Here is a 26757-nt window from a genome sequence, read left to right on the forward strand (position 1 = left end):
GTGATTATCTTTGGCCCAAGAGCTAATTTTCTTTATATGTAGAGTGGTAGGTACCAGGGTCATGTGAAGAAAATGTGAATAGACGGGTAAAGAGAGGTTTGGTTGAGCATAAACTTTCATGATGTCCATGCTTCAGTTTGGAGCAATTGTCTCATCGTCTTATGCTCAGCTAATTGTTGTGCTTGATTTATTTTTTTTATATTTTTTTTACATAACTAATTAAAACACCTTTTCTTTTATTTCACTAATTTTATCAGGATATATTTTAAAATTTTCTTCTTTTTGAATAAATATTTTCAGCTCTTCAATTCCTCTCATTTTTTGTCAATTCTTTTTCAGTTTTGCTTTTTTTTCTTTCAAGATTTTTACTTATGTTTCTAAAAACTTGATTTTTCTGTCTTGTTCATTGAAATATTCCACAGTATGTAGCTTCAAGACTTGAGAGGTAACACTTGAAGAGGTAAGATTTTGATTTGTGGAGTTTTTTTTATTATGGAAATAGTTACTAAGGGTATGAAGAACTTGCATAAGATTTTTAGGATTATTCCTTGAGTCTGAAAGGTTATCTAAAAGGATGTGTTGATGATCGGTAATTGGGAAAAGGGGTATTAAAACGAAGATTTGACCCTATAGGAAAAAAAAAGAGTTTTAGTGTTGGTTCTATGGGAAGTCTTTCTTTTCCATATGCAAAAAGAAAAAGTAAATGGTTAGTTAAGAAATATATTGCGATCATATGCTACAAGGAATTGGTATCAACTTAGCTCATCTTATTCTTAGAAACGAGAATGATCCTACTGGTTTTGCAGTCACTGTTCTAAACATTGGGAGATACAAGCTGAGTGCTTATTAAGAAGAAGGTTCTTGATTCCTATAGTAACAATAAACTCAGAGGAACTTACTGGCTTTGTAATCCATGTTTTTGCTATTACATATGGACAAATCAAGTGCTTTGTTTAAGTATTCTTGAGAGTTTATCTGCTAGAAATTATTATTTCCTTTGTATGTATTCTATTGTAACTTGAAACCCATTTCCTATTGTGTAATCCATAAATTTTAACAATCTATTTTATGATAATTTACTTTCTGATTTTTTATTATAGAATGTTTGGTTACCCGTAAGTAGGTGTAATGTAATTTGATTTACAGATAAAATGCTCACATGGGTTGTTTGGTTCACTGTGAAAACATATGTGTTGTGAGTCCAAATGCAGCAAAATGGGTGTTTTGCTGCACTTGTTTTTAAATTTTTTTAATTAAAGTTACCACTCTCCTCTTGGGCGTCCTGATTAGAGTCCGTTGCCATCCTCCTCAGTCCTCACTTTGTCTTCCTCCTCGGCAACGCCATCGTCCTCGTCCTCTTCACCAAATCCGGTAATCTCTTTGCATCCCCGACCTCCACCGCTTCATCGCCTCTCGCCGGTGATCTCTACAATGACTTCCTCGAAACCTGCGGCTCCTACCCTATCACGTCACCGGGGGAGGCAAACATACTAGTGTATGAGGACAAGGCGATGTGCGTGGAGACAAAGATAGACTACCGAAAAATGATATTAGAGAAGATGGAGAAGAAGCAAAGTCTTGTTGAGTTCCAATGATCAGAGATCGTTCTAGTGTGGAAGCTGACCGAAATCGGGGAGAATGCTCCGGCGATGGCGGTGATTGATGACGACGATGAGTTCCGGAAGACGATCGAAGCCTTTATCGAGAGGCAGTTGAAGTTCCATCGCGAGGAATCGATGATGATCGTCTCCGACATGCCATTAACCTCCAATCTAAATAAATATGAATAAAAATTTTCTAATTTAAATAAACAAAATAGATTTTAAATAGATAAAATCTAATCCATTACCTCTAATCTATTTAAATAAATAAAATACATGAAACTTAAATAAATGAAATAAATTTTAAATAAAATATTAAAAAATTTAAAAAATATAAAAATTTTGGAAAAAGGGGTAATCTCACCACTTACTTTACATGGTGATTTCAACCTATAATTTACATTAAACTAAACACTTGAAAAGTAAATGCAACATTTTTCAATTACAGGTAACCAAACAACCATAATGTAAGTTAAAATACAGTAAATTGACTTACATGTAATTTGATTTACACTGTAATTTGAAATACGGGCAACCAAACATCCCCTTAATGTAAAGCTTTTTTCCAAATTTATAAATAGTTTAAATTTATCCATTGCTTTTATTGTTGCTATAATTTCAACATCTATTGCAATTACTTTTGTTTGATAGGTACCACTATCATATTTGTTTATCTTTTCTTCTTTTCTGCTAGAAAATATAGTAGGCCTATATTTTAATACAACTTCCCAACCGCCTAGTCATCCATCAGATTCTTTGATTAAGTACCTACTAGTGGGAGGAAATTCTAATGGTTTTAAATTTCTTATTTTATCCTTTATTTGTTGTACTAGTTTTATATCTTCATTATTAAAATATCTTTCTCATATTTCCTTTATCTTATTATATCATGGTCTTAATAGTTGACTTAAATTTGGTATAAAATTCATAGCATAATTTAATTTTCATAAAAATGATTGGATTTGTTTTAAGTTTTCTAATTTATCTGGCATTTCTAATATAGTAGATGTTATATGCTTTTGGAGATATATTTCTCATGGTCCTATTATAACACCAAGAAACTCGATCTTTCTACTTCCTATTTTGATTTTTTTCCTGATAATACTAAGACATTCTCGTGGCATTATTTAAAAAATATCATCAAATGTTACACATGCTCCTTGATAGGTTTGCTGAAAACCAAAATATCATCTATATAAGTCATAATAAAATCTTGATACTTTTTGAATATATTATCCATTTTCCTTTGGAAGACTTATGGAACAATTTTTAAACCTAAAGACATGACAGTCTCATTCATAATGTCCATTATGAGTAATAAAGGCAGTCCAAGGCCTGCTTTCTTTTGCTAAAGAGACTTGCCATAATCCATATTTTAGATCAAATTTACTATATATGAGAGTCTTTTTTATTTTATTAATTAAGGCTTCTTTATTAGAAAGTGGATATTTGTCATACTTAGTATTATCATTCAGTCTCTTATAATTAAATACCATTCTAATTTTTCGTCTATTAATCTCACTATGTTTGTTTACTATAAAGGCTCGAGTCCTATTTGGACTTTGAGCTTCAGTGATTAATTTTAGCTCCTCTAACTCTTTCATATGTTTTTAAAAATTTTCTTGCTCATAAGGGGTTGTTTTTATTACAAGGCATATTAGTCTTAAATTAGGATTTACAATTTCTAACTTACAGTAATATTTACTCTGTTAATATTTTTTACAGGATTTTCTCCTATAGTTCCATCTTTCTTCAATTTTCGATTAAAAGTTATAATTTTTGTTTTATTAAGTCATTATCTATCTCTAAATTTATCTTTGCATAAATTTCTATTTTCTTTCGAGCTATATCTTTAATAAGATTTTCCTCATAACTAACTCTAGGTGTTGTTAGAATACTATCCATATGTTTACAGATAGTAATTTTTTTTCGCTTTGAACTATTAGTCCATCATTTCTTTGTTTATGAAATTCATTCCTATTAAGAGTGTAGCTACCTTTTTTCCCCCCTAATGCTGGTTTTACCCAAACAAAAAGGGTAAAAGATATTTAAAATTATTAAATATACTGTAAAATCTATAAGTTTCTTTTCTAAGATGGTTATTTTGCCAAAAGTATCTTTAACTTCAGCTTTGTATAAAGTGCTTTCTATGTATCTTGAAGGAATTAAATATAGGGAAATGTAACATTTACTTGCTCCTGTGTCTATTATACCTTTCACATTAACTTTATAACTGTCTTTAAATTCAAGGATACAAATCTAGGTTTTAAGAGATTATTATTACTATAAGTATTTTGGGATAATGCTATTTCTTCATAACTTTCTATTATTTCCTCATAACTTTCTATTTTCTTTTCAATTGCTTATGTAATTACAACTCATTTTTCTTTATTTTCATAGAAAGTTAATTTTTCTCTTTCTAGTTGCTCTATTCTTTTCAATAATTGGTCTATTATCCTTCTATTATTTAATTGTACTTGAGTTACTACCGCCTCAATATTCATTTGACTAAATATATGATTATAACATTCTTTTGCATAGAGTTTGCATAAAGATAAGTTGCATTTTTCACATGTTGTTCTATATCTAGTAATTTGAAATTTATAACAAATATGAAATTTTTGCTTGAAATTTATTTTGTGATCTATAAATTCATGTATATGAGTATTATCTATCTTTTCCTTATAGGTTTCTAAAAAAAATTTAGGGTTTTCATCTAAATTGTAAGCCATCCAACATCTACAGGTTCTATATCACCAAAGACTTGATTTTATTCTAAAATATTGCTTTCTTTAGTAAAATTAGTATCTTCTTAGTAAAATTAGTATATGCTCCTCCAAATATACTATATATATCGCTATCTTTTGCAATGCCATCACTTGCTACACTTACTATATCTACTTCTTTCGGTAATTTTAACTTGATACATATTTAATCTTTCTTTTTGAATTCTATCTTTAGTACAATGTCTTGCATAGTGTCCTATTTTATGAATTTAAAACTTTTTTACATGATTTTCTCTAGGTCTTCATTTTTTATAATATGTGCTATGTTTCAGCCTTTTTTTTAAAATTTTGTTTCTCTATGTACTTTAGGTATATATATATAACTGCAATAGCTATAACTTGCTATTTGTCTATTTGCTTCATTTTCTAAGCATTTTACTTTTAAATTATTAAAAGTAAACAAAATAGCTTGTCATAATCCTATAATATTTTCATTACCTTGATCTCTCCATGTTTTTAGAAATTAAATCTCCTAATGGATTTAGTAACCTGCTAAACCATTTTCTTAGTTAATTTTGAATCTGAAAATGCTCTTTCTGTATTCACGACTAAGGTTATATAACTTTGGCTAAATTTTATAATATCATTAAAGCTATCTAGATGTAATCTTTCTAAGTCTTTTGCAGCTATGTCTTGTAATAATATTTCTCCCTTTAAAGGGATCTATTCCTAATATAATTTGTTTAATTGTGTCGTAATATTATATGGATTATCTACTATATTTATTAAATGTTGGTAATGATTTGGAAAATTTATTTTCCAACTGTTCATCATACTCCTAGCAGTTGTTCATAATAAATTTTCAAAAAAAATTACTATTCCTACATTATCTAATGCATTCGGTAATCTAATGCATTAATGGCATCATATTCCCATTGGTCTAATATTTTATGCCATTTTTAAGGATGTATTGTACTAATTATTAGCATGCTACCATTGTAATTTTGTTGTGGCGTAGTTTTTTTACTTCTAAGGGATATGGTTTTCCTCTTTTGCTAAAAGTTCTATAAGACTTCTTAGGATAATTAAAAATTCATAATTAATCTATTGTTTGAGTGGTTGTGTTGTTCTTGAAGTGTTTTTGGTAGTTGTTAACCTTGTTGGACTAGATGAGCTTGCTTGATTATTGGTAGAGCTTGCTTAATTATTACTCCCTATGCGCTTAGCATTTTTAAAAATTTAGAGAAGATAAGGATAACTTAAATGGATAATGTTGGATGGTTAAAAAACCCTAATACCCTTAGAATCCTGAAAATTTTACAAGAATGCCATGGAGAAAGGGAAAATGCCTTATTTACCCATCCACTTTCATGGAATTTACAAGGGTGGCATAAGCATGTGGTAAATTGCTCACATGTCCTTCTTCCTTCTCAAAAAGTACAAACTTGACATAACACACTTCAAGATACAAATGCCTTGTACTATTAAGGATAAACCAACCAAATGGGTGCTATGAACAAGTCTGAAAAAGAAATTCACAACATTAAAAATTACGGATATTGCGTTCACAATGATGTCCATGGCTTCCAAGTCATTTCCTCAACACGGTTATTCCCCAAAAAACCTTGACCATTGGTATTGCTTTCTGCCGGAATACTTTGTGTTATCAATAGAGAATCTTAACCGGTTAAACCTCAAAGTTTACATCTTCTTGATGCTTTATAGGACCTGTCTCGATGGTACACAACTGGTTCAATCCTCTGAGTGATGGGTAAAGGCTTGATGTATCGAGGGATCACTATCACTCGATGTTGGAAATGGATTACTGGATTACTTCTTTCCACAAAGAGATCTTTAGAAAAACTTTGTCACTCGCATCAAATTCTAAATTCCTCTTTCTTGTATAAACATAGCTTTTATGTCTGCCCTTAGCAACTCTTAATCTATTTCTAATCAGCTTTACCTTTGTAGCAATCATCTCAATGAATTCGACACTCTGTAGCTTCTATTCTCCCACTTCACTCAAGCAAACTAGTGTTTTGACATTTTCACCCCTACAATGCCTCATACGGAGCCATCCCAATGCTCACTTCGTAACTGTTATTGTAGGCAAACTCTACCAATGACAAATGTCTATCAACTGACCATCCATCTGTGAGTGGTAAGTGGTACTGAACTTCAATGTGCTTCCCATGGTCTCTTGTAACTTAGGCCAAAACTGAGATGCGAATCTAGGATCTTAGTCTAAGACAATTGAGACTGACAATTTCATTTATGTATAGTTGAGCTAATTTCTCCAATGAATCCCTTGCATGAGCGGCTAGGAAATGTGCCAGCTTCCTTAATTAATCTACAATTACCTAGATCATATCATGGCCCAATGATGAGCAAGATAGACCAACTATGAAGTCCATGGTAATATACTCTCACTTCCACTTAGGAATCAACAAAAGCTGCAACCTTGCTAACCGATGATTCTCGGCCTTCACTTACTGAGACACTAAGCATCTGGCCACAAAATCAACTATCTCACACTTCATCGATGGCCACCAATAATTCTCCCTAATCAAGTGGTACATCTTAGAACTCCAAGGGTGTATTGTATATCCTGAGAAATAAGCTTCTTCTAGAATCATTCATCGTAACTTAAGATCTCGAGGAACACTTACTCGACCTTGAAACTCTAAAATGCTATCATCCCATACCTTGGATTCATTAGCTTCACCCTTTTTATGCCTGTGCACCTTTCGTGCTAGTTTTTCATCAACACTCTGAGCCTCCTGAATCTGCTCTAATAGCAAGGGTTTTACCTTCAGGTTTGCCAACAAAACTCCAATAGCCTTCCCCTGAAGCCTCACCCCCAACTCTCAAAGTTCTAACAACCAAGGTAAGTAGAAGGCTCTCATAGCAGCCAAAGTTACTGAGGACTTCCTACTCAAAGCATCCGCTACCGTATTTGTCTTTCCAATGTAGTGGTCTATCACCAAATCATTATCCTTAAGTAGCTCCAACCATCTATGTTGCCTTAAATTATGTTCTTTTTGAATAAACAAGTGCTTTAAGCTTTTGTGGTCCATAAAAAGTCAGACACGTTAAACCATACAAGTAATGCCACTAAAGCTTCAAAGAAAACATTACTTCAACTAATTCAAGGTCAAGTGTTTGGTATTTCAATTTTTGCTTCTTTAATTGCCGAGAAGCATGAGTTATCACTCTCTCATTTTGCATTAATACATATGAGATTTTACTTTCTTTAGCTCTACAAAGATCCCTTCTCTAAACACTACATGTCCCAAAAAGATGATTTCACACACCAAAAACTTCGCACTTACAAAATTTGGCATACAATTGAGTTTCCCAAAGAGTTCACAACACAGTTATATAGGAATTTAAAATTTGTTTTCAATTATCTTGTTTCATTTCTTATTTACCCTCATAGAACTATGTGGTATTCATTCACCCAATAATTATGTTACTCACTCCTCTCTTATTTCTCCCTAGGTTAAGTCATGTGTGGGATCGAAAATACGCATCTGACATCATGAATAGACACCAGACGATACATCGAAGCACAAATATCGTATTTGTTTTGTGGGTTCTTCCACTCCTAATAGAGGCAAGCCTCTATTATTAATTACCCCAGATTAGAAATCTTAGGAACCTCCGATTAAGGGCAAAAGTAGAAGTAACAGCGAAAAGATTTGCGAATTTATTATATAAACATATTTATTACATCACTTATATATATATATATTATTTTTTTATATATATCACCTGCACTTTTCGTGCCTTGTCATTGCACGCTTACACGATTGCCATCTTAAAATAAATATATCTCATAACAATTTTTCTTGCCGTCTTGAAATGAATAAGTCACCATTGCATGTGCCTTATCATCGCGTTGCAATATATATCTCATTGCTGCCTTGATATATATATATATATCATTTTTATCTTCCATATATTTTCTAAAATTTGCCATTCCCTTGAATTGAACTTTCTTGTTATTGCTTCGGATCGAGTAATTTTGTCGTTGCTCTAAAATGAATGTCAGATGTTGGTATGAGGCAACGCCCTAATACCAAAAAGGATAACAGCATGTCATTGGTATTTAATATATTGTTCAAAGCCTCTCTTTTTTTTATATTGCTACACATCCAATAGTCCTCTTCATAGTTCGTATCATTGTAGTCACCATCTATTTCTTATTTTATCGGCATCACCACCACTCTAATCATTGGAATCCTTACCCAGGTTTAGAAACATTTCATATATATGTATATATTAAATTTTGCCTCAAGGACAATGAAACCAAACTCACCACCGTTGCTAACCCTTCAATTAAGCCTCCTGCTTGAACTCATGAGATGTCCTGATCATGTACGGTTCTTTTTAAATACAAAACAACCATGCACGCTATTGCATATAACCCATTCTTTTGAATTTTTTTATTGTTACTGCACATATGCTTCTCAATTTTTTTTTAATATATATTTCTTTTATTTTATTTTATGGCATGCTTCTCATTTTTTTATTATATTTTATATACTATTATTTATTTATTTATTTATTTTATTTATTTATTTTATTTATTTATTTATTATTATTATTATTTTTTTTATGCATGCTTCTCACTCTTTTTTTTAAATGATGGGTCTATGCATGTTTCTCATTTTTTAATATTTTTTAATATTTTTATTTATATTATATTTTATTTTTTTTATGCATGTTATTCGTTCCAGGTGCATTTTTCATTATATATATATATATATTTCTTTGCAAGTGTCTCTTTCATGGTGGGCCATTCACCATTGAATTTATGACAAGCAAATTAATGATCCTCCACTCATTGAGTTTTGCATGTTCTACTAAAAAAAAACAAAGTAGCCATTACGTACTTCTCATGCAATATTTCTATTTTTTTTTATTATACTTTTTTTTTAATCATTTTTGTTCATCGTGAATTTGCATTCATGGCAAACCCCTGTCTTTTGGATATCTTTTATATGCCTATAAATGCATAAATTATTCTTTTGGAGCAGGATAAAGAAAGTTTAGATAATGGAAAAGAGTTCGGATGACAAAAGAACCAAAAATTTTGGCTGACAAAGAAATTATAAAATAAATGCTTTCGGTAAAGAAAGTCCATAGAGAGGAAGAGTCAAAAGAATAGCCAACAAGGCCTTCAAACATTGACACTACTTAGCTCGAGCAAGCTGGAACCTCTACTACATGTAGCCATCACGCTGGAGGTCTTGCGAATTCTTCTTCGTCCTTTGGAGCATGGATAGTGACGGATCTGCGGAGAGTGTAGTTGGGCCCTGCTTACCCTTTGGATCCCAATCCAGCATAATTTTAACCTTGATTCCAAGTACACCCTGTCTCAGGAGAACATGCCTCACTGCAGAGTCAATGTATTCATTCACAGGATGGCCGGAAGAAATCATGTACCCGCTCCTTAAATTTCATGGATTTGTGCATTGTGCCTCGAGCTCTCGCTTACAACCACCTCACACCCTTTGGCTCAACTTTCCATGATAAACCTCAAGACTAAGATGGAGCAAAGCAGACGACGGCACGAGGGGACGAGCGTGCTTGGCGCATTATCTCGACCACTCAAGCGGCCAAAGCGATGTGCAGCGGCGTGGTGAGCGGCGTGCGGCAGATAGCGTATAAGCAGTGACAGCAGCGATGGCTAAAGCATCTCTCTTTTATATATATATATATATATCTATATCACGGTAGTATAGGGAGGAGATAAAAGCACCTTAAACTTCTATTGTCGGATCTCCTTTGTTCGTCCTCCAAATTTTCCCCATATTTAAAACCTCGCCCTTATCTTTATCCCAAGAGATCCCGAGATATCTAGCAAGGAGGATCAACTTCAAATTTAAACTTAAAATTTTTATTGATATATATATATATATATTTTAATTTCAAATTTGAAATTTAAAATTTTTTATTTCTTTTAATTTAAATATATATATTTTTTGGTTCGTCCCTTTTTTTCATTTTCCTTTTTCCTATATTTTTTTCTTTTATTTATTTATTATTATTATTATTATTATTTCATTTTTTTTCATTTTCTTCTATTTTTTTTAATTTGCACCGTTCTGATCCCCGTCAAATCACACCAAATCAAGATAAGGATGATACATTAAAATTCTTTTAATTACTTCATTTTTAATTAATTAATTTTTTTTTAAAATTTATTATTATTTATTATTTATTATTTATTATTATTATTTTTTTAAAATTAATAAAAAATTTGGTTTGCCTCGGGATGTGTGTCCTCAAAGGTAATCTTGTAAACTCTGCATTTATGCCTCGAGATATGTTATTTATTTATTTATTTTCTCAAGGGGGCAATTTTGTAATTTTCATTTTTTGCTTCAGGATATGTTCTCAAGAGCAATCTTGTAAATTTTGCATTTATGCCTCGAGATATGTTCTCAAGGGCAATTTTGTAATTTTTTTTCATTTTTGCCTCGAGATATGCTCTCAAGGGCAATTTTGTAATTTGCATTTTGTATTTACCTTGGAATTTGCATCCTAGTCCAAAACAACCAAATAATCAATTAAGACTAGGACATTTAAACTTTAATTCTAAATATATCTACGATTAGGATATATTAGAATTTAAATTAAATTGGAATTTGGTTTCCATTAGGACATTGAATTTTATTAGGACATGCGTTATATTATTTATATATAAACAAATGCCCCCTTCCTACTTGTCTCACGAAATTCTTTTGGTGAGTTTGAGTGAGAGAAGTAGGAATTCCCACTCTTTTCTTTTTTTCATGGCTAATATATCTCAACCTTTTTGGGATATGAACCAAAATTATAACAAAGTTCCCCAAGGTCAAGCCTTCATGCGCCACACTCCTATGTTTGATTCTGAAGCCGAACCCGCAGTCATATATGAAGGAGGAGAAATATCAGAGTGGGTGAAGCGCTATCCAAATCGCATGGCTATTGCCAAATTGTCCACAAACCGTTGGTTTGAAGACGGCCTAACTGATGCAATTTGCTTGAAACATGAAGGAGAAGTGAAAGATTTGAAGACATTCGAAACCCTTGGATCAAGAATCATCAATCACCGCCCAGGATGGAAGGGTAGGGAACCAATCCAAAATAGTTTGATCGATCTTCCATATTATGCAGAGTGGGCCAAATTCATAGTTAATAACTACTCCAACGAGCTATCTGAAGCAGAATTGATGGGCGGGATTGTGGCTTCAGTCGGTCGCTACGATTTTGACATAAACTTTTATAAAGCGCTAGTAGAACTATGGTGTCCCGATACTAACACTTTCCACTTCTTGCACGGAGAAGTTGGGATTTCATTATGGAATATCAAGGATTTGGGAGGACTTCCAATTACCGGAGACATCTATGATGAAGTCATACCTCCTAATGACACAATCTGCCGAAGATATGACTCTGAACTTTCTATTTTAAGAAATCTTTTCGACATCTTTCAATGGCTCTCAAGGCAAAGCGTCGATGAAGATGTATTCTTTGAGGATTGGGTGGAGTTCTTCAGGAAATCAAGAGATAGCTCCCGTTATAGATCTGCGTCTAATCCCCCTCCAATGCTTGTTTTCAAGGCAGATTTAGTTGCTTTCATAGCATTGTGGATTTGCTTTTTTATTATGCCGGGTGATCATAATGTAATTAGACCAAGAGTTTTTATGATGGCATGCAACATTGCGCATGAGAGGAGAATAGCTTTTGTCCCTGCAGTGCTAGCACACTTATACTTAGGCTTAAATGCCATGGCTAAACACAGAAGAGGGCCTGGATTCTCTACCACAATGTTCCCTGTTCATTTCTTGTATGCTTGGGCTGGTTATTATTTTCGAAGCATATATCTCAAAAGGAGAATAGACGACAATACCTCAAGTATCCCTGGGTTGCTGAGAATACCGAAGATGCTGCAATTTATGAATTCCAGCGCGACTCTATTTACCAATCCTATATATGTGAGGAACTTTATCCGACGTGAAAGCAATTTCATATCTCGCCCTTTCTCGTTCATGCATCATAATGACGAGGTGGTACGAGATTCTAGATACCCGACTGGACCATATTTATTGGATTCATATACCATGGAATATGTGATAAATCTTCGTTGTGGAATTCTTCCGCTTCGGTGTGCAGGAGATTTTTTTTACAGAACCTTATAATCCGCATCGATTTGGGTGACAATTTGGATATGATCAGTATACTCCGGCGTTCATTAATATTCCCAGGAGGGCTCCTTCTCTCGGGATTCTTGCGGGGTACTGGCTTCATTTTTCTCGCCGAAGGACATCTAGCTCATTCTACATCCCGATGCATGACAGAGAAGGGAGACTTATACTTGTTTATGCACAGAAATGGTTGAGGACTGTTGAAGCTTTTTTCAAACATAGGCATTAATTGCTGATCCAAGATGACTTCAGAGACAAGAGAAACATTAATAGGGAGCGAGGACAATCTTCGAAGGGCCACAGATTTATCAACGAAAATATATTCACTGATGACACTGATCTTACTACTGACGCAGTTGTCTCATCAAAACAACAAAGAACTGAAGGTATGCCAATTTTATTTATTCAATTATTTGTTTATTTATTTCTCCAAAAAGAAAAAAATCAATTTTTTTCCTTTACCACTTTTTCTTTCACAAAAAGAAAAATTTTTCCAAAAAGTCCTCGGGAAATTTTTCTTTTTCTTTTTACAACCTTCCTTCTCTTTTTGAATAACGATTAATTTTTTTAACGATTTTTTCCTTCTTTTTCCTTCAAATCTGATCAAATAAATTCTGAATTTTTTTATTCTTTTTCTTTTTTTAATTAATCTTCAAAAAAATTCTGATCATTTTTTTCATGAAATTTTTTCTTTCCTTGAATTTTTTCTGAATCGACTCAAAAATCAAACTTTATGGTTTTTTTTTATTTGACTCAAAGTCAAACTTTGTAATTTCACACTTTTTATTTGACTCAAAGTTCAAATTTTGACTCAAAGTCCAACTTTATAATTCCACAATTTTTTATTTGACTCAAAGTCTATCTCCAACATAGGTATACAAATTCGTGACACCCCATTAGACAATGTTAAGGCTATTCAAAGTCCTCCAAGAATTGATGATGTTCCCCCATCAGATCTAGAGATGCACATGAGCTCCCATGGTAAGAAATATCTCTTTTTCCTTCTTTTTCATCTATGCATTTTTAATGAATCTTGATGACGTCTTATATCTAGATCAAATAAACGCACAAGATTTAAGTGTCGGCGCCGGAGAAAACATTGGAGTTGGCAACGATGTTGGGATGGAAGACAATATTGGAGTAGAGGAAAATATTGAGATTGAAGAAGCTCTCCCTAACCCATTACAAGGTATTGTCCTCATATAGTTTTTTTTTCATTAGCCCTTTGAATTCTTTAGAAATTTAAAAATTATGCCACTAGGTCCCATAACTTTTTTATTTCTTCAAAATTTGCAAGTAACTCCCAAACTTCCATGTTTTCCTATTTTTCATGGTTTCTTGCAATTAAACCCTTTAACTTTCATATTTTCACATATTTTCATAAATTTTATGCAACTAACCCCTTTAACTTTTTTCCCTTTTTCCACACTTCTTCAATATTTGCAAATAATATCCACGCATGGGATTTGAGAAGTCATGTATTATATTTCAATAAGGAAGACAATCATTCTTCAACATTTTCTTCTCTTTTTTTTATTTTCTTATTATTTTCTTTTTACCCCTTAGTTATTTTAAATTTTCTTTCTGTTAGGGGATGCACCCATTGCCTTGGAAAATGAGTTCCCGCAAAACCCACCAATAATTCAAGAAGGTTTTTTTTATATATATTATTTATTTATATATATTTTTTCTTCTTTTTTTTATCGCATAACAATTTTTTTATTATTATTATTTTTTTTTTAGCGATTCAAGAGGATGAAAGTATTTCATCTCTTAGTCAAACTCCTTCGGCAAGTTTTATAAAAGATGCCCCCTCTTCAATGGAGAGTGATGGCGGGAATACTTATGTTGAGAGTGTACCTTGCGATAGCAAAAACGCTAACATTGAAAACACGCCTCAGAATAGTGGTAACGTCAATGTTGATACCACACCTCCAGGAATGCAGAACGAAGGTATTATTTATTTATTTACTTTTTTTTCGCGAACCTCCATGATATATGTATATATATATATATAATTTTTCTTTTTCTTCGGTTTTTTTAGGCGTCCCAAGAAATTGCCAAGGACGTTCATACTCCCACCGAAGAATTGGAAAGTGATGGCTCTAATGCCGACGTAGGGATTACCAATTTGCCGGAACAAGCCCAAGGTTTTTTTTTTAATCTCTTTTTAATTATTTATTGAAGGTCAAAATTTATTTGTATATTCTCTTTGTAAGTTCAAAGAATATACCGAATGTAGTTTTACGCCTGCGAGACGAGATGATCAACAACATCAAGTCCCTCAACTATCACAACTACCAAGACATCATCAACAAAGTGAAGGAGTCAAAATTACTCTTTCAACCTTTCAACGTTGATTTGAACAATTTAGAGCCTTTCATATAGAAGATTGCTCGATGTGCATCCTATGTTAAAGAAGGCTCAGAGGATCCTAATGTTCAAGCTTGCATCCGTAGTCAACAAGCCAAAGCATGCGTACACGAAAGAACTTTGGCACTTGAACATCTTAACAATCTCAGGACAGATTGGACCAATGACATAAATGTGAACAAGGAGGAGTATCAGAAACTTGCTGAAAGGGAACATCAACTTCAGGCCGAACTTTGTGAGATCTAAGGCACAATGAAGACTTTGGGTGAAAAGATAGCGGATTCAACAGACCTATTTGAAGCTTCCGAGCCTACACAAGCGAATCTTCAAGTTGCATTGGATGAGGCCAAGACACAACTTGCTGAGAATCAAGGAGAGAACTTAGATACTCCTCTTATGGCTATTTTCACTAAATGGCTTGATGAGTTGGAGGAAGCAAAAGAATCGTTGTTGAAATTTACTGGGCATTAAAGAGCCCTCTCTCTTTCTTTCCCTTCCTAGTCTGTTTTCTTAATTTGCTTTTCTAGTTTGTTTATGCTCTAGCAATTTGATTTTAAAATATCGATCATGAATATTTGATTTGAATAAGACTTAGGGTTTTTCTTTTTTTCTTTTCTTTTCTCATACCTCTTTGTTTTTAATAGAATAGAATTGAAATCATGATTGATTTTTTTTTTTTATTTTAAATGAGGGCCTTGTATTTGTCAATATTTCCAGCCACATTTGGAATGATTTTATAAGCAATTCATCCACTTGATAGTACCATAGGCGAACAAGGAATTAGACAAACAAGGTCTGTGAACTCAATTTTTTTATGATAATCAAATGAGCTCAAATTCCAATCTCCACCGTTCATTTTAGAAATAAGGACCTTATAAATAACTGTAAAAATTTTCACTAAAATTGAATATGATTTGATATGGTGATACTTGACTTCATGATGAGGTAGCTGGGCAGGAATTTAGGCAGATTCTGACTCTAAATTGCCAATTTTTTTATGATAGTCATATGAACTTAGAATTTAATCGTCACCGTTCATATTGAATAGCAGATCACCTTGATCATATAGAAAAAATTTCAAGAGGATTGAAACTATTTTGACTATCTGATCTTAAGCTAGAATTTGAATATAGTGTAATGACAATCATTAATGAATTTCATGCTTGATTTGTGATTTTATTTTGATAATTGATGGACTTGAGGCTCAATCATAACCATTCACATTGAGCATTATCAAGGCTAGAGTTTTCATAAAAAATTTCAGACCGATCTGAATTTTTGGCATAGTCCGATTAATACATTGATCAATATTGAATGTAGAGAAGCGGTGTCCTGCGTCATGACCCACAGTTCTACTCTCTTCAATAAATCTTGTAATCTTCAAATCAAATTTCAGCCGTTCAGATTGAAGGCAAACATATATTTATGATTTGAAAGAAATTTCAAGGCAATCAAAGATAATTTGGTCACCCGATGAAGACCTTGATTGGAACAATACCATCAAAGAAGCTTTTAGCTTTCAACACTTTAACATGCATAAGTTTTTTTATTATTATTATTTTTTTGTTTTGTTTTGTTTTGTTTTGTTTTGTTTATTTATTTATTTATTTATTTATTTATTTATTATTATTATTATTATTATTTTTTGGGAAAATCACAGGGACCGATGTATTTGCCTCAGGAAGCACACTTAACTGTGCATGACCGGTCTACATGGAGCCGGACGTTCCTTCATAGAAAAACACATGTCTCCTTATTTCATTGAACTATTTTTTGGTACAAAAATGGTTTTAATACATAAATGCATGAAAATAAATGTTTTGCCTCGAGAAGTACATTTAATTGTACATGACTAGTCAACCCTTGTGAGGGACCAGACGTTCCGTCATAGGCAAACATTTTTACATTAAACATAATATTTCTTCAAGAAACGGCCGTTGAGGACAAGGACCATCTCTCCTTTGGTGAAAGTCCGAAAACGAGCCATCTTGTTGTATGCTTGAGACATTTGTGCTTTGTAGACATCCAAGCGGAGCCGAATATTATCTTCATTAGAAATTTCATTTTGCAATGCCATTCTCAGGGAGGGTATCTGGATTTCGAGAGGTAAGACCGCTTCAGTTCCAAACACCAAAGAATATGGCGTGCACTGTGTCAGAGTCCTATAGGTAGTGCGATATGCCCATATCATCTACGGGAGTCTTTCATGCCAATCTCTTTTGTTTTTGGACACTGCTTTCTTCAACAGCTTCGAGAGGGTTTTGTTGAATGCTTCTGCCAATCCATTTGCTCTAGCGTTATAGATGGAAGTATATCTCCAATCTATTTTATGATGCTGCGCAAATCTACCGACCTTGAAGCTTCTGAAAGTGGGGCCGTTGTTTGACATAATTCTTCTTGGAGTCCCAAATCTATATAAGATGTTTTCCCTGAAGAATTTGAGGATATTCTCAATCTTGACTTCTCTAACTGGGATTGCTTCTGTCCATGTGGAGAAATAATCTGTTGCAGCCAATATGAATCGATGTCCCAAAGATGATGGTGGTTCGATAGGACCGATTACATCTGTTCCCCATATCTCAAAAGGCCATGAAGAGGTTGTGGGGTGTAAAGGATTTGGATGTTGATGAATAAAATCTCCATGTATCTGACATAGATGACACTTTCTAGCATAATTGATGAAATCTCCAACCATGGTTGGCCAGTAATATCCCAAGCGCTTGATCTTGAGTCTCATCTTGGGTCCGGATTGGTGTGCACCACATATCCCGGAATGCACATCATGCATAACTTCTTGGGCTTCTTCATATGAGAGGCACTGTAGGAGTAGTTGATCATAGGACCTGCGGTATAATATATCATTTATGAGGGTGAATCTTAGGGCTCTTCGCTTTATCTGAAGACCTTTTGATTATCCTCAGGGAGTTTATCATATTTCAAATATTTCATGAACGGTTGTCTCCAATCTTCTTTTGGCATTTCGAGAGTGAAGACTTCCGCATTGCCCCCAGCACTTTCCTCTTCGACTTCGTCGGGGATCGTACTAATGGGTCTTCTATTTTTTATGGTTATATGGATTTCTTCATAATTTGGATTTGCCAGTTCCTTTACTACTTTTGCCAAAAAATCAGTTTCTCCATTTTCTGATCTTGAAACCCTCCTCAATTGCACTTGGGGGATTTTCTTCATCAGATTTTTTACCTTCTTATAATATTTAAGAAGTTCAGATTTGTATATCTTGTAGTCTACTTCGACTTGCTTGATAATGAGTTGTGAGTCTCCAAATATGTGTATGTCTTGGATTCCCATTTTAATTACTAATTCCAATCCAGCTATGAGAGCTTCATATTCTGCCTCATTGTTTGTGCATGTTTCCGTAAGGGAGAGAGCATATATGAGGCTTCCCCCTTCCGGTGTAACGAATACGAGTCCTATTCCAGCTTTGATTTGTGGCATTTGGGACATGAGTGCCGGTTTTATAGATGATGCTCCATCAAAGTATAGTCGCCACCTTGCTTCTTCCACTATTAATGTCTCTTCATCAGGGAGTTCGAGATTAAGTGGTGAATCATCAGGGAGAGGATGTGCTGCTATAAAGTCTGCCAGAGTCTGGCCTTTAATTGCCTTCTGTGGAGTATACGTTATATCAAATTCCATCAGAATCAATGCCCATTTTGCTAATCTTCCTGGAAGCAACGGCCTCGTCATAAGGTATTTGAGTGGGTCTATTTTTGATATGAGTATTACTTTATGCGCTAGCAAGTAGTGTCTCAACTTCTTGACTGCAAACACTAAAGCTAGGCAATGCTTTTCAATTGCCGTATATTTACTCTCAGCTCCTACCAACATCCTGCTAAGGTAATATAACGCATTTTCTTTGCCTTCTTCATTATTCTGAGCTAACATAGCCCCCAAAGATCCTTCCAATGCGGTCGTATATAAGATAAAAGGCTTTCCATAAATCGGGGCTGCTAGCATTGGTGGATTTAACAAGTACTGTTTAATGTCATCAAAAGCTCTTTGACATTCATCATCCCATTTGAAAGGAGTATTTTTCTTGACCAGTTTAGATAAGGGCTTGCATCTTCCAGAGAGGTTGGAGATAAATCTCCTGATATGTGCTAAACGCCCTTGGAAGGAGCGCAGCTGCTTCAATGTCCAAGGAGGTGGCATTTCCAGGATTGCTTTTATCTTGGAGGGATCTATCTCTATTCCCCTATGCCTTACAATGAAGCCTACTAATTTTCCAGAGAGGACTCCAAAAGCACACTTCATGGGATTCATTTTCAACTTGTATTGTCTGAGGCGTGTAAAGACTGTCCTCAAGTCATTAAGATGCTTGTCTTTGGAATTTGTTTTAACCACAAGATCATCCACATAGCGTTCGATAACTTTGTGAATTAAATCATCAAATATTCTGGTCATAGCCCTTTGATATGTCGCTCCTGCATTCTTCAATCCGAATGGCATTACCCTATAGCAATAGATTCCCATGGGTGTTCGAAAAGCAGTATTCTTCTGATCATCAGGGTGCATTTTGATTTAATTGTATCCAGAATATCTATCCATAAAGGAGAACATCTCGTACCCTGAGGTGTTGTCGATCATGAGCTCCATAACTGGGAGGGGAAAATCATCCTTGGGACACGCCTTATTCAGGTCCACGAAGTCTACACATATCCGTATTTTGCCCATTCTTCTTTTTCACGGGGGACTATGCTAGCTATCCAATCGGGGTATGTTTCTTCTCCGATAAAATTTGCTTCAATCGACTTCTTGGTCTCTTCTATCACCTTTTCTTCTAGGTTAAACTTCATCTTTCTTGGTGCCTGTTTGACTGGAGTAACATTAGGATCAATGGCCAGTCTATGTACAGCTACCTCATCATCTAACCCTGGCATTTTATTATAGTTCCAAGCAAAGCAGTCAATATACTCCTTCAAGAGAGCCTTAAATGATGCTTTTTCTTCTTCTGATAGTTGTGCACTTAGGAAAGTCGGCCTTGGGTCATCATCGCTTCCCAAGTTGATTTCAACCAACTCATCAATTGTTGCTTGCCCCCCGTCTTCCAGTTCGAGTGGTGCATTCTTCATCTTTATTTCCTCTTCCTCCTCCTGCAATGTTACTATGTAACATGAGTGCTTGGAAAACTCAGAATAGCCTATCCCTTTTTTGTCTATTTGTGTAGGATGCCATAATCGATGAAAGCTTTGATGTGACTTCCTTGACCACTTGATTCTGCTCCCAAAACTCTCAACTATTGTCCTGAGCTTGTTGGGGTAATGGCTTGGGAAGTTTATGGGTTGAGCTTCATCATCTTATGTTTCTTCAATATTTATAATATCATCATTTAAGGTTTTCTTGCTCTTGTCCTTGTAAAAGAGAATACCTCTCTCCTTTTCATGCCGAGCTGGAACATAAAATGTCTTTAGATGCTCGACTGTATTTACATTCAAGTCATCCAAGGATTTATGTAGACCATCAGGAATCCTTGTAATGTATAATGCATTTTCTTCAGTAGATCTTTCAATTTGACCCTTACTTTGGTGTATATCTGCATCGCTCTCATCTTCTGATGACTTAGTGTCACTACCGAAGTGAGGTGGCGCTGGTTCTCTTTTCTGGAGCACAGGAGTAATTTTTGCTGTCTTAATCAAAGACACTTCTTCTGGGCACGACAATTTGCCCCCTTTGGTTGACTTGGATGCGTTAAGATAATACCTCGCATCCTCATAGTGTATTTCATGGATGCCAAAGGGTTGGATCTCTCCATCAATTCTGAAATCTTCCCCATCCACCAAATACTTTGCGCATTGATACAGTGTTGAAGGAACCAACTGGTTTTTGTGAATCCATGGCCTTCCTAAGAGGGCTTTATAGGACGCATCAGCGTCAATTACATGAAATTTCACGTTAGATGATATTTTTCCAAATTTGAGGGGAAGAGTGATCGATCTCAATGCCTTTTGGCTGTGTTGATTGAAACCCTGGATGATGATCTTCTCCGAAGATAAGTGGCATACTTGAAGAGCCAATGCTCGAAGAGTGTTGAGGGTCATTAAATTCAAAGAAGACCCTGGATCAATCAAAACCTGGTTGATCTTTAGTCCATCACAAAATCCTGTCACATATAGTGGTCTGTTGTGTGCCGTAGTCCCAAGTAATAGGTCCTCATTTGTGAAGGACACTGAAGATGTATGAGATGCATATAGGGTTGTTTTTATGTTAACCTCGGCAAAGTATGCTTGATACTCCTCAGGATTTTGTAGGGCATGTATTAAAGACTCCCTGACTTCAGCTGACATCATCAATGCATCATACATACTTAGGAGTGCTGGGACTTTCTTCAAGTGTGCCAAAATGTTATAGTTTGGCTTTTTCAAGGGTTTCTTGGGGAAGACATTCTCTTCTTCAATCATCTTCCCTTTATCTCGGTTATTTGAACTGGGAACCTGTCTTGGCTGAAGTGTCTTCCCAGTTCTAAGCTGCATTTGATGTACATGTGGTGCCTCATCTTCCTCCTCAGAGAAGTTTAGCTCATCTTCAGAATCATCATGAGCAACTATAGCATAACATTCGCCTTTTTCTTCAAAGTAATCCTCAGTGAGTGTTAAATTTTCCTGAGAAACCTGTCCTTGCAACCATTTTTGGAAAGCGTGACATTCTTCTATAGTGTGTCCTGTAAGCCGATGATATTGGCAGTAGTTTGGATGACTATCAAGATGCATCAGGCGCCGCCTTTTGGGTTTAGGCAAATCCAATCCATTTTCTATAGCTTGATAAAAAAGCTCTTTCCTTTTATCTTTTCTGATAAATCTTTCTTTAGTCTTTGTTGCCTTAGAAGGGGCTGAAGAATCCACGACTTCTGGAGGATATGCCCCAGATTCATCCCACTCAGCATCTTCAATATGTAACTGTCGTAGCCTATCAGCTGACTCCTCTGTCACCCTTTGAATGAAAGCAGGGATGTCTTCATCAGGTATGACTTTCTTCAAGACCTTATATTTTGGGGTCTTCGGGGTGTAATATGGTTCTCTGGACTTTACTGCTGGGTAGGGGTCCAAGAGCTTGGCGTTCGCCTTCTTTACTCTCTCCTTGAATGCTATCTTCTTTCTCTGTTTCTTACTGACATAGGGCCGGCCGTAACAATCATATGACTCTTATGGCTCAGAGAAGTTATCATATTCGTCATCATCTTCTGGGTTATATAGGGGTTCCCCTCCTGAAATAACCCTACAAGTCTCCACTTGCACATCTTCTTCATTTTCATTTTTCTTAGTTAATTCCCTGAGTAATTCTTCAACTTTTTCGGGAAAATAATCTCTGAGGCTAATCAGAACTCTTTCTTTCTGCTCATATTCTTCAAGAGTCTCTATATACTCCTCAATAATGGATTTCTTGCGCTTTGATTGTTCGCGCTTTTGCTTTCTTTTCTTGTTCTTCTTCTTTGACTGTTTTGTCTGGTGACCTTTATGAGGTTGCTGAGAGCGTTTCCAAATGATCCCTGGCAGTTCAGCTAATTTCTTCAACATCTTCATTGATCTTTTGGATATAAATACTTCCCATAACTCTTCTGGAACAACACAAAGTTTGTCATCTTCTGTCGATGTAAATATGACTTTGTTACCAACCACTGTGACTTCCCCTTGGGATGACCCTTCTGGGTTTAGGGCGGCCACGTAGCGTATATGTTCAGCTGGTTGCTCGGACAAAACATTCTTTGAGAGTGTGATTTTACCCTCTTGGTATTGTTGCTCGACCCAGTCCTTGAAAACATAACAATCTTCTATTGTATGTCTCAACACCCTATGATATGGACAGTAATTGGGATGATCTGTCTTGCTTTGCTTTTCAGGTTTTTTGTATTCAGGGAGCTGCATACCATCTCTTACAGCATCTTTGAAGATTTTATGTACTTTATCTCTTCTGAAAGAATACTTCTTATTCATCCTATCCTTCAAGGAAGGAAGAGGTTTTGACTCATTGTCAATAGCACCTAAACTAGGTACCTTAGCTTGTTCTGGTTTATGGGCCTCTGCCACGCCTTTCCCCTTTTCAATATTGAAGGTAGTAGCAATGTACTTGACGGCTTTTATTTTCTTGGATTTGTCTTTGTCATCCCTTGAAGTGGTCTGGAAATTGGACAACACCTTCGGGTTGGTCCTTTCTAATTTTTTAGCTTGTGAGATTAAGCCTTGGAATGTAGTGATGCTAGATGTACTCAAGAAAGATGACATCCAACTATCAATGTTCCCCAGCGATAAACCCACTGCCTGCTGCTGATCGAGTGGTTGTTCACATTTGATGCTCAAGTTCCTCCATCTCATAATGTAATCGACCACTTTTTCATCTTTGTTTTGGCGAGTGGCTACGAGGTTAGCAATTATGATTTTGTCACTTATGCCCCCAAACCGTACTCAGAAGGCATCTTTCAGCTGCTGCCATGTTTGAATTGACTCAGGTTGCAGATTTGCATACTATTCAAATGCTACTCCTGCAAGACTTGCAGAGAATTGTCTGAGGAGGAGTGATGGCTTCGCACTTGTATCTCCACAAGCCATGACAAAATGAGCCAAGTGTTGGTCAGGATTGCCAATCCCAGTAAATTGCTTGAATTTAGGAACATTATATCCCTTGGGGTAGGCCACCAGGTCATGGTAGCTGGGATAGGGCTTGTCTCCATCTGCCCTTATCTCAATTCCTTTGGCTTGATTTAATTCAGCAACTACCATTCGCTGTATCTCTTCCCAAGTCATTACAACTGATTGTTCCTGAATAGGAGCATAAGAGGCTCCCCCATGTTTTGCTGGCCTGAAGGTTTCCTTTGGTGTGGTGTTGAACTTCTCGACCTCTGCACATTCTCCATAGGAAACCGTGGGGTTACCCCTTGCTCAACTGGCCTCAGGGCTTCTCTCAGCCGTCGGGTTAGACTCCTCGATCTTCCTGGTTGTTCAGGTTGATTTTCCATGAGGATTTTAATTTGTTTCTACATTTGTAACATTGACCCCATAAACATTGCCATGTTGTCATTGAGTCTTTGATATTCAGTATCACGGTGTCCCTTTTGAGGAATAAAGACGGGTTTATCCTTTTCATCTTCATTTAGCGGTTGTACTTCTTTGTGTTTCCTCGGCACATGGAGCGGTGGAAGGCTGGTCCCTATCCCTTGCTCCTCATGTGGTGCTACATGGCCTTAACCTTCTTCTCCATTCAGGGAGTCTGCTGCCCTACTACGGGATCTTGTAACAGGCCCTGGTTGTTCTTGTTCGGTTGCGGGATCTCCTCTTGCTTCGGTAACTATCTAGCAAGTGTGTACTTCCACATCTGCATCAGATATTTCTTCATCTTTCATTTCCCTCCTCCATTGAAATTTAGACCTGTCAACCTTGGGTTGTTTCTTGTAGGAGCTAAGCGATCAAACACTGTCTTCTGCGCTGTTGAAATCAATTGCTTCTTCTTTTGATAGAATTATTTTGCTCTTATCTTCTCTGACTGTAGTTTCCTTGATGTTGTGTAAGTCTTGTAGAGATTCTGACCAAATGAGTTCTTGTGATAGGACTTTGGAGGTCGACCAACCTTGTTTTCACTCAGTTGGGGGCGCAAGTCTGCAGTGGTTGCGTTCTTCTTCACCAGGTTAAGAGGTTCAAATGAGTTGTTGAAGGTACTCATTTGATCATTCTTATGCCCTTGGAATGACACGAAATCCAACTTTTGTCTTGGAATCTTGACTTTCCTCTGTGTGAGCCTTGAAAACACACTTTTCTTCTTTGGTGTGTCTTCATCAGATGATTGGAAAATTACGCTTTCCCGTCCTTTTCTCTGTAATGGTAAAAGGCGGGTTCATCATCATCATCATCATTCATTACCCTTTTGGGGTGAGATAGCCTCTCAAATCACGAGATACTCTTGGTGTTCCCACAGCGGGAGCATCCTTGCGGTTGTAGGAACAATCGCATTGGGGCGGCGACCTTTGGATGGAAGCAGCGGGGCTGTCGGGTTCTCCTTGAAGGTGCGGGTCTCCTTACGAATTGCACTGACTCCGATATAGTGCCAAAGGTCAGCTCAGCTCCTGCAGCTCCAGTGTTGAAGGTGCAGTTAGGCAATTGAACCTCAGTTCCTTCGCCAAGGAAAATGGTGAGTTTCGGACTTCCAGAGGTGGTTGAGTTTTTGAATGCCATTTATTCTTCGTTTCCTGCAAAATAAAAAGAAACATTATTAGATATCTTTCATAGGATGTAGGAACAATGCCTTTACTTGTACTTTTGCCTCAAAGATGGGAGGAGGAATGTGGTCCCACCGGGTATGCCAGAATTTGTGGGATCGAAAATACGCATATGACATCATGAATAGACACCAGACGATACATCGAAGCACAAATATCGTATTTGTTTTGTGGGTTCTTCCACTCCTAATAGAGGCAAGCCTCCATTATTAATTACCCCATATTAGAAATCTTAGGAACCTCCGATTAAGGGCAAAAGTACAAGTAACAGCGAAAAGATTTGCGAATTTATTATATAAACATATTTATTACATCACTTATATATATATATATATATTCTTTTTTTATATATCCTTTACCACTTTGCATGCCTTGTCCTTGTCATTGCACTGCTTTGATTGCCATATTAAAATAAATATATCTCATAACAATTTTTGTTGCTGTCTTGAAATAAATAAGTCACCATTGCATGTGCCTTATCATCGCATTGCAATATATATCTCATTGCTGCCTTGAGATATATATATATATATATATATATCATTTTTATCTTCCATATATTTTCTAAAATTTGTCATTCCCTTGAATTGAACTTTCTTGTTATTGCTTCGGATCGAGTAATTTTGCCGTTGCTCTAAAATGAATGTTAGATGTTGGTATGAGGCAACACCCTAATACCAAAAAGGATAACAACATGTCATCGGTATTTAATATATTGTTCAAAGCTTCTCTTTTTTTTTATATTGCTACACATCCCATAGTCCTCTTCATAGTTCGTATCATTGTAGTCACCATCTTTTTCTTATTTTATCAGGATCACCACCACTCTGATCATTGGAATCCTTACCCAGGTTTAGAAACATTTCATATATATGTATATATTAAATTTTGCCTCAAGGACAATGAAGCCAAACTCACCACCGTTGCTAACCCTTCAATTAAGCCTCCTGCTTGAACTCATGAGATGTCCTGATCATGTACGTTTCTTTTTAAATACAAAAACAACCATACGCCTATCTTGCATATAACCCATTCTTTTTGAATATTGTTACTGCACATATGCTTCTCATATATATATATATATATTTCTTTTTATTTTATTTTTATAGCATACTTCTCATTTTATTATATTTTATATACTATTTTTTATTTATTTATTTATTTATTTATTTTATTTTTCTTTTATATATGCATGCTTCTCACTCTCTAAATGATGGGTCTATGAATGTTTTCTCATTTTTAATATATATATTTATATTTTTTATTTTTATTTTATTTTTATATGCATGTTATTAGTTCCGGAGTGAATTTTCATTATATTTTATTTATATATATCACATATAATTCTTTTTATTTTTGCAAGTGTCTCTTTCAGTGGTGGTAGGTCAATTTAGTTATAATGACAATTAGTGAATGCTCATCCCATTGAGGTTTTCGCAGTTCTCTTAAAAAACAAAGTAAGCGCACTTCGTCTTTAGTGTGATATTCTATTTTTATTATACTAATCATTTTTGTTCATAGCGAATTGTGCATTCATGGCAAACCCACTGTCTTTTGGATATCTTTTATATGCCTATAAATGCATAAATTATTCTGGAGCAGGACAAAGAAAGTTTAGATAATGGAAAGAGTTCGAT

This window comes from Dioscorea cayenensis, chromosome 3 (genome assembly GCF_009730915.1).
Source record: "Dioscorea cayenensis subsp. rotundata cultivar TDr96_F1 chromosome 3, TDr96_F1_v2_PseudoChromosome.rev07_lg8_w22 25.fasta, whole genome shotgun sequence".
Lineage (NCBI taxonomy): Eukaryota > Viridiplantae > Streptophyta > Magnoliopsida > Dioscoreales > Dioscoreaceae > Dioscorea > Dioscorea cayenensis.